We start from the raw sequence: 8,900 nt of genomic DNA, 5'->3' as shown, positions 1-8,900 counted from the left end.
CTATAAAGGCACAGCCCTTCCCACATCGCCGGGGTCACCTCCTGCCCTTCCCCTCCCCGTTCCCGGCCGGTCAGTGACATGGAAACGCGGGTTCTCCCCGTCGGGGGCGTCCCCGGCCCCGCTGTGTTGTAACCCGGGGCTCAAAGAGCTGCCCCGGGCGTTGCGGCTGTTGCAAAACCCCCCGGCAGGCGGGGGCAGCCGCGCCCCGCGCCCCCCCCGGGTCACTTTTTGCTCAGTGCTCCCTGCCGGTGACAGGAGACAGAAGGTGTCACTGTCCGGGCAAAACCTCGCATGTTACCCCCAGGTCATTGCTCGTTTTGTCACCGCCTTGCTTGCCCGTGCAGTGACCCGGGAGGGGACATTCCTGCAAACACGAGCCCGGGAGCAGGGTGTGCATGGCTGGTCAGGTACCTGTTGGGTGTTCTATCAAGCTCCTCTCCCATGGAAAATGGACCAGAAAATCAGAAAACCACTTGTATTGTTTCTTTGATTGTTTTGTTGTTCTGTTGTGGTTTGGTTTGGGTTTGGTTTGGTTTGTTTTTCTGAAATACATGGGTGTTCCCCTTGGCTCTTGGAATACCAGCAACCAAGGAGTTGCAGTTGTTGCAGGCATGGGGTTGCCTGTTCCCTGGGCTCCTCCAGCCTCTTCAGGGCTCTTTGGAGTATCCTGTTCTGAACACCAGCACATCTGGCTGCACACGAGTACATCTGGCACTGGCTCAGCTGCCACAGCTCTGGTCAAGAGCACTCACAGCCCTTGGCTGAGCAAGCTGGTGGCAAGCCAGCTCCCAGCAAAGGGGGGTTTTCTCCTTGAGGCCAGGGCTGGAGGAGAGGAGGGAGGAGGTTTGATTTCATGCCTGCAATAGGAGACCCTCAGCAGAGGTCACTGAGTGGGATTCACTGAGAGAAGCCTGAATTGTGCCCCATGCCCAGAGCAGAGCTAGGCAGCATCTCCTGGTGTGCAGCCACGGGAAGAGTGGCCAGGAGCCAGGACTGCATCTGGGCAGGGTGGATGGAACCAGGACCTCTGCACTCCCACCCTTTTTCAGCCACACAGCAGAGCAGCTTTCATCAGGCCTTGCATCAGGCCAGGGATGCTCACCACTGCCAACCAGGCTCATCCCAGCTGGGCTCTGGGGATCACAGGATCCCAGACTGGTTTGAGTTGGAAGAGACCTTATAGACCATCCAGTTCCAACCCCCTGCCTGGGCAGGGACACCTCCCACCAGCCCAGGCTGCTCCAAGCCCCATCCAGCCTGCCCTTCAACACTGCCAGGGATGGGGCAGCCACAGCTTCCCTGGGCAACCTGAGCCAGGGTTTCACCACCTTCACAGAGAAGAATTTCTTCCTAGTGTACAACCTAAATCTCCTCTCTTGCAGCTTAAAACCATTCTCCCCTGATCTCATCAGCCCCTGCCTTTGTGAAAAGTCCCTCCCCAGCAGGGCTTCCACATACACATCAAATTTCTCTCAAATCCTCAAAAAGCAACTGGCAACCAGCCACAGCCCTGGGACTGCTCCATTTCAATATTTCAGGTTTCCCCCCCTCCCCATTCTGCCAGGGCCTGCAGAGGGCTCCAGCCTGCACCAGCACCCAAAACACACCCAGCAAAAGGGGTGAGAGGGTCCTGCTTGCTGAGCCCAGAGCCCCATAGTGACACCCACAGAGGCCAGGAGGTCACCATGACTCACTTGTTTACCCTGTCTCATCCCATCCCTGCTCTTCCCATGAGTTGCTCTACATTCTTGGCTTAGGTGTCCACAAGTGGGGAACTTTGCTCGGGGAGGTGATGTAGTGACTGGGATTTTGGCAGGGGGGTGAAAAGCCTCACAGTGACTGACACTGTTTTTTTCCATGGCAGCCAAACAATACAAAAGGATCACTCAGACAACAGCAAAAAGAACAGCCATGGGGATTAATCTGAGCTGCAAAATCTAAATCCTATGGAAAATTCCCTCTTCTGTGGACACGGATAGCACTTCAGTGCAACATCCATTGCTGCAGCAGGTTTTTTGCAAGGTGAAGGTCTCTAATGCAAGAAAAACCCCCACATTATTCTATCACATTTGATTATGAAAACAGAGAAAACAAACAAAAAAAATCACCCTGGGATCTTTGAGTGCTGGTCACCAGGCAAGAAGTGGAAGAAGAAATAGTTCCCAGGGATGATGAAACGTTGCATTTGTCTTCTCAGACTGCATGCTGGAGCTTTGCTTTAAGATTCTCTTCCATAACCTGTAGAATAAATTAAAGCAGAAGTCCCTCACTGTGGTGCCCCTACAGTATCTCTTGTCAAGAGTGCAGAAAGAGAAAAAAGGGAACGGTAGAAGTTGTGGACTGAACTTCTATCATCTGAACTCCACTTCTTCTGGAGACCATTCCAGAGGGAAGAGCATGGATGGTTTTTGGCAAGCTGCTTCAGCACTTTGCAGGGCTGGGACCTAAAGTGAGCTCAAACCACATCATATGAACCCAGAACCATTGGTACTTTGTCTGACTTTCTACTGATTTTCTTTTTAAGGGCTTCTGGAGAGCAGGGTCATAGAATCATAGATGCAGAATGGTTTGGGTTAAAAGGGACCTTAAAGATCACCTAGATCCAACCCCCTGCATGGACAGGGACACCTCCCACTAGTAGACTACAGAGTCTGTAGAGAAGGAGTCTGCTGTAAGGCTTTGGGGTCCCTTCAGGAGCAGTCAGTGAGACCTTTCTGCCCCAAAACCTAAAATAGTATGTATGGGTCAGCAAAAAGCCCTCTGGAGGGACCCATGTGACATGTACAAAACAAGTGAATATTTTAACTTCTAAAAATAAAAAATAAAAAATGTTGAGATCACCAAACCTTTGGATTTTAATTCAAAGTCATGTCTGGGGACAAAACTCATGCATAAATAATGTGGAAAAGCATTTGAGGAGCAGAGCAGCCCACTCCTGCCTGGCTTTGGCTGGGTGCTCCCAAGGTGCAGGGGCATCCTGGCCGTGCTCAGTGCTGGTGCCAGGACGAGCCCAGCCACACTGCAGCTCTGCAGGGGACAGGGAAGAACATTGCTCAGTTACATGGTCGTGCTGCTGGATCAGACCCAGGATGTAGCTGAGGGGTGTCTGCCCGGGCTGTGTCGGTGTGTGTTGGCAGTGGCCGGGCAGGGGGAGGGAGGGGCAGCCACGATGAGTTTGCAGCCCACCAGGTGCTTCCCGTGTGGCCTCTGTTTTCTTAATTACACAAAATTAGTCCCTCCCTGTGATTCCCTGGAAAGCAATGCTGGCTGGTATAGTGGGGATGAATTTATACTGCTTGTACTGAGTCTGGGTTATGGACAAAAGGTGCAATTCTGTGCTGTGAATGGCTCCAGATAAGGGCCTGCTGCTCTACCTGCACTCTGGCTCCTATGGCACCAGTTGCACTGGTTCTGCTCCCAGTTCTTGGTAATGGTGGCTCTATTTTTAAACAAGATGATGGAGCTCTCCAGGGTGGGTTGCCTTGTGGGCTGCCAGTGCAAATATGTCTGAACCCCAAGTACCATGCAGAAATGTTTGGAGAAAGCAAAACTTCTGCCATGCCCATGGAAAATGAGCCTTGCCTTGCCATGTTCCAGCTTTCCCAGTCAGTGAGATGGGCATCCCAGCAGGCACAGGAGCAAGCTGTTAGGAAAATCACTTCAAGGATGTAAAATACATGGGATTCCTTAGAACAGATGCTCTGCCCTGAAACCTTCCCATCTTGCTGCTCACCATTCCTGCAATAATTATGGAGAGGGGGGGGCGGGGGGGAAACTCCTCTCCTTCTCCTCATGCCAAATTCTTATCCAGGGCACAACATTCCTTAGCTTGGTGTGTGCATGCATTTCCCACATTTATAAACCTCATTAAAATGTGTTAATTCCAAGAAAAGGAAAAAACAGCACTTGCACCTGATGCGGCTGGGGGCGATGCCGGCACCCTGGGGAGCCAGGCTGGTGACCTGGGGCTGCCACCGTGTCCCACAGATGGGACAGCACCTCCCGGGGGACAGGGAGCACCTCCTGGGGACTTTTCATCCTCTGTCTGTAATAGGTGACAGCTCCTGGGAATTGGGCTCGGGGCTCCCTGCCCCATCCCTCTGGCTGGGGCTGGCAGAGGGGGGCTCGGTGTGCCCTGCACACCAGTACGACCGACCCACCCCCCCGGGCTTAGGGTTGGGGACAAGGGGCTCTGGCAGTGTCAGCCGGGTCCCCTCTCCCAAGGGATTTAATCCTGGCATCTGTGTTCCCGCTGGCGGCAGGCAAGGCGGTGCAGGATCCCTGCGGAGGGGAGGGAGCTGGGAGCCAGACCCTTGTCAAAGCCAAGTCACTGGTTCCCTGTCCCGACAGGGGCAGCTCTGGTGCCATGTGCCGCTCGGCGGGACGGCAGCGCGGAGCCAGGCGAGCAGACGGCGGCGGGAGCGGAGCCGCCAAACCCCGGCAGGAGCGCCCGGCAGGGAAGGGCAACGGCAGCGCCGGCGTGGCCGCCGAGTCCTGCTGCTGCGGAACGTGCCCCTGCCCTGCTCCGGGGCGCCCGGGGGTGGTTCACACTCGGGAACACAGCAGAGAGCGGAGCGGCTGGTGGCTCCGGTTGTTTGGGCACGGTGTCCTGGGGGGATGGAGCAGCAGCTCGGGCGCAGGGAGCTGCTGGCAGTCACGGGGCAGCAGGTTTGTCCAGGCTCGCCCTGGGCAGGCAGGTGTCACCAACCAAGTGACAAGGGATGGGACTTCCCTGCCAGCTCCCCGGCCGCTTCCCCTGCTCCCCGCCTCCCTTTCCTCCTGTTTCCCGCACAGCCGCCGCTTCCATCCTGCCCTTGGTTATCTCTGCCTCCTGGAACAGAAAACAGGGAAATATGATTATAGCCCTTTCACAGGGGAGCTTATCAGCCTGTGGGAAGGACGTGAGCTCACGGCTGTGGGAGGGAGCAGCCCTGGTGCTCACGGGGCTGGCCTCAACACTGCGGGGGCTGCTGCTCCCGGTCAGTTCCCACCACGAGCCCCAGCACAAAGCCCATCAAGCCCAAGCAGAGGCACTGTGAGACAAGACCTTTGCTTCTGAAGTTTTTTGGGAGCAGGTAATGATGGGATGGATGAGGGTCAGGAGGAGCTGAGGCTGAACCTGCAGGTAGGGGCAACAGGGCCAGTGCCCAGTTCACATCAGGGCTGTTAACTGTCACATGGTTCTCCACAAAAATGGGCTGTTTGGATGGTAATTTCCTTTGACCCAGTGCAATCTGATCTTGGAGGTTCAACAGTGCTGATATGGTAGAAACGTGGGTGGGAGGGACAGCTCAGTCCCCATGTGTCCAAGGCAGGAAGGTTAAAGCCAAAAGCAAGCTGGGGTGGTTGGATTGACCTTATTGGCACCACTGCATGGATGAAGACAAGAAGAATCAACTCTGACATAGTGTTTTGAAGCTGTCTTTGGGCCAGGAGAAGGTGGACACTGTTACTGCGTTTTTCCCTGGGTTGTGTCCATGCGTTTTACCCTTCCTGCTCCAGGGGAAGGTTGTAAAGCATCTCTCCAGCAGTGTCTCAAAATGTCACATGGTGGAAGCCACAGCTCTCTACCTCTTCAAAGGAGCCAAAACTCTTTGTATTGACCCACAGACACCTGATAAACTATCACCTTTTGCCATCCAATGGTAATGGTGCAATTAAGAGTGGGAAAAGAGAGTGAGGAATCCCTGAGCCTGTGCCAGCTGATGCCAGGGGAGATGCCAGGAGATGTTTCCCCTCCATCCCAACAAGCCCATGGTACCCAAACTCAGCCCTCCTGGGGCAGCTGAATTCAGTGGCAGATCCCCCACCAGTTGCCCATGATTCCCAAAACAGTCATGTTTCTCCCTCAGTCCTTGCCCTCCTGCACCAGGGGGGTCCCTGTGTGTCCTGCCCAGGCCCAGGGGTTGACACACCCAAACCTCATCCTGGGGTGCTGCCAGCTCCCCTGGACTGGAAGACGCTGGGCTGGGGTTTCATCTCCTGGGGCAGCTGTGCAGCCTGCAGCGGGTGCAGCCAGGGAAAGCAGTTGGATCTCCCTGGACTTGAGCTCAAGCCCGTGGCTACTGTGAGCGATACAGTTTCCCAGTGCTATTACTGCTGCTTTGCCCCCTCCTGGCAGGCTCAGGGTGGAGTTGTCACTCCAGATGCCCATCATCACTCCTCCGTGCTTGGGATGAAAGCATCCTCTCTTCCCCAAACAGCTCCACCAGCGTTTTTACGTATTTACCCAGGAATAGCCTGATTTTGTAAACCCTCTATATCAGACCCCTAAGAAAACAGCCCTGGGAACTGCCTGCTTTGAGGAGCTGGCAGGAGCAGCACTGCAGGCAGCTGCCTGAGCAGGGACAGGGGAGCTGTGCTGTGGTGCTGCCTGCGGGCACGGGTTTGGCAGGAAAATGGTATACGGGAGGAAAGAGCATTAATTTACACATAGTGTAAAACCAAAAATGTTTGGGAATGTCCTCAGATGGCACGGAGCAGGGGGAGGGGTGCTGCTGGGCCCCCTGCACAACGTGACTGGGGCAGCAAGAGAACATTGGCCCCAGCACAGACCTCGCAGGGCAGCTTTTCATCTCTGTTCACCCAAAATTTCTCAGCTTTTTCCACTGGATGAGCATTGATTTATTTTTTTTTCCCTGGATTTTGAAAGGGCTGGAAGGAGCACAGGTGGGGCTTGATATTTTTGTTTGTTTGTTTGTTTTAAGGAATTGTGCTCCACCAGTGCCAACATTCTCGGCAGGCATTGGCAGCCCTTCCTGTGCCTGGTGGGCAGGGCCCCCTGCCTGCTCTGAGCCCTGCCTGCACTGAGCCCTGCCTGCTCTGAGCCCTGCCTGCTCTGAGCCCTGCCTGCTCTGAGCATCACCCTGGAGTTGGCAGAGGAAATGCTATTTTGGGGGTTGGACTGACTGAAATAGCAGCTGCAGCATCCCCGTGGCTTATTTTGGGGGATCATCGACAGCTTGCCTAGGAGCTCATGGGAACTGCTGACTACCAGAGAATCCCCTCAGTCATAAAAGAGGCTGTAAAAATCCTGGGAGCGCCTTTCTAGTCCAAAGGAGGCCACGAAGATGATCAGAGGGCTGGAGCAGCTCTGCTCTGGAGACTGAGATGGCTGGGATTGTTCAGCCTGGAGAAAAGAAGGCTCCTGAGAGACCTTAGAGCACCTTCCAGTATCTGAAGGGGCTCCAGGAAAGCTGGGGAGGGGCTTGGGACAAAGGCATGGAGAGATGGGAAGAGGGATCATGGTTTTAAACCAAAAGAGGGGAGATTTAGATCAGATATTAGGAAGAAATTCCTCACTATGAAGGTGGTGAGAGCCTGGCCCAGGTTGCCCAGGGAAGCTGTGGCTGCCCCATCCCTGGCAGTGTTGAAGGGCAGGTTGGATGGGGCTTGGAGCAACCTGGGCTGGTGGGAGGTGTCCCTGCCCAGGCAGGGGATGGGACTGGATGGTCTCTAAGGTCCCTTCCAACCCAAACCAGTCCGGAATTCTAGGATTTTGCAAATGGGAAGACTGAGGCCAAACACCATGGGGCTGTGATGCAGCGGATGCATTGCAAGGTCCAACAGCGAGCATGGGTTTCCTGACCCTGTTTTAGCAGAGTGAAACACAGACATATGGAAAAGACGTGGAGGAAACAGGGTTTCAAACTTCCTGAGCTCGACTGCTGCCCTGGGAGGGAGTGGCCTGTGAGGGGCCTGTTCTGTGGGCAGCTCTACCCTCCCTGAACAGCTCCAAGGGTTGGATCCAGGTGCAGGATGGAGAGGATGTGAGTGCCTTCAGAGAGCATCACCAGGGCTTTTCCTAAGAAGGTTTCACATCATCACAGGGATCAGTGCCTTAGATTTTTTTTTATTTCACACTGTTAAATCACTCCAGTGTCCTTCAAACTGGGAGCATGGCAGTGTGGGCAGAGGAGCAGCCTAGGGGCTCAGCGCTCTGTGGGCCTGGGGTGATGGTTTGGGGGTGAGCAGCACCCCACCTTCTCCCCCGAGGTCTATGGAGCCTGGATGGCCCACAACAGCTGGGCAATGAAGTCCTCCTTTCCCAGCTGGGACCAGCTCCTACTGCCCTGCCCGCAGGCTGCAGGCAGGTTCCTGCTCCAGCTGATCCAGAGCTGCCCAGGGATGTGTAGCAATGAGGTGCTGTTCCACAGCCCCCAGTACCCCACATCCCTGGACCTCCAGAGAGCAGTACATGGGGTATGCTGGGTGGGGAGGGAGGGGTGCTGGAGGATGGTGGAGGGATCCTGGGGGAGTGTCAGGGGAATGATGGGCGGTGCTGAGGGTTGCCAAGAAATGTAAGGGGTTCTAGAGGGATGCTGGAACCATGCCAAGGGATGCTGGAGAGATGCCGGGGGGGATCCTGGGGGAAGGTCAGGTGGATGCTAGTGGGATGCCAAGGAATGACAGGGATGCCAGAGGGATGCTGAGGCCATTTTAAGGAATGCAGGGGCAATGTCAGGGGGATGTTGAAAGAATGCTGTGGGGATGCCAAGGGATGTCAGGGGATGCTGGGGAGAGGCTGGGGCTGTGCCAGGGGATGCTGAGGTGGTCGGTGGGATGCCAAGAGATGCTGGAGTGATGCTGAGGCCGTATTGAGGGGTGCTGAAGGACACCAAGGGATGCCTGATGAAGCTGGGACGTTCCAGAGGGATGCCGGGGGGGTTGCCAGAGGATGCTAGGGCCATGCCAAGGGATGCTGAGGGATGCCTAGGGGGATACTGGGGCCATGCCAAGGGATGCAAAGGGACGCCGGAGGGATGCCGGGGAAAGGCTGGGGCCACGCCAAAGGATGCTGGGGAGATGCCCGGAGGCCAGGGCCGCTCTAAGGCCCCCCTGGCCAGGCAGAGCCCGCGGGGGCGGTCGCCCCGGACTACATTTCCCATGGCCGCCGCGGC

The sequence above is a fragment of the Apus apus genome, chromosome 17 (assembly GCF_020740795.1).
Source record: "Apus apus isolate bApuApu2 chromosome 17, bApuApu2.pri.cur, whole genome shotgun sequence".
In the NCBI taxonomy this organism is placed as follows: domain Eukaryota; kingdom Metazoa; phylum Chordata; class Aves; order Apodiformes; family Apodidae; genus Apus; species Apus apus.
Note: the sequence above shows the minus strand (reverse complement) of the source record.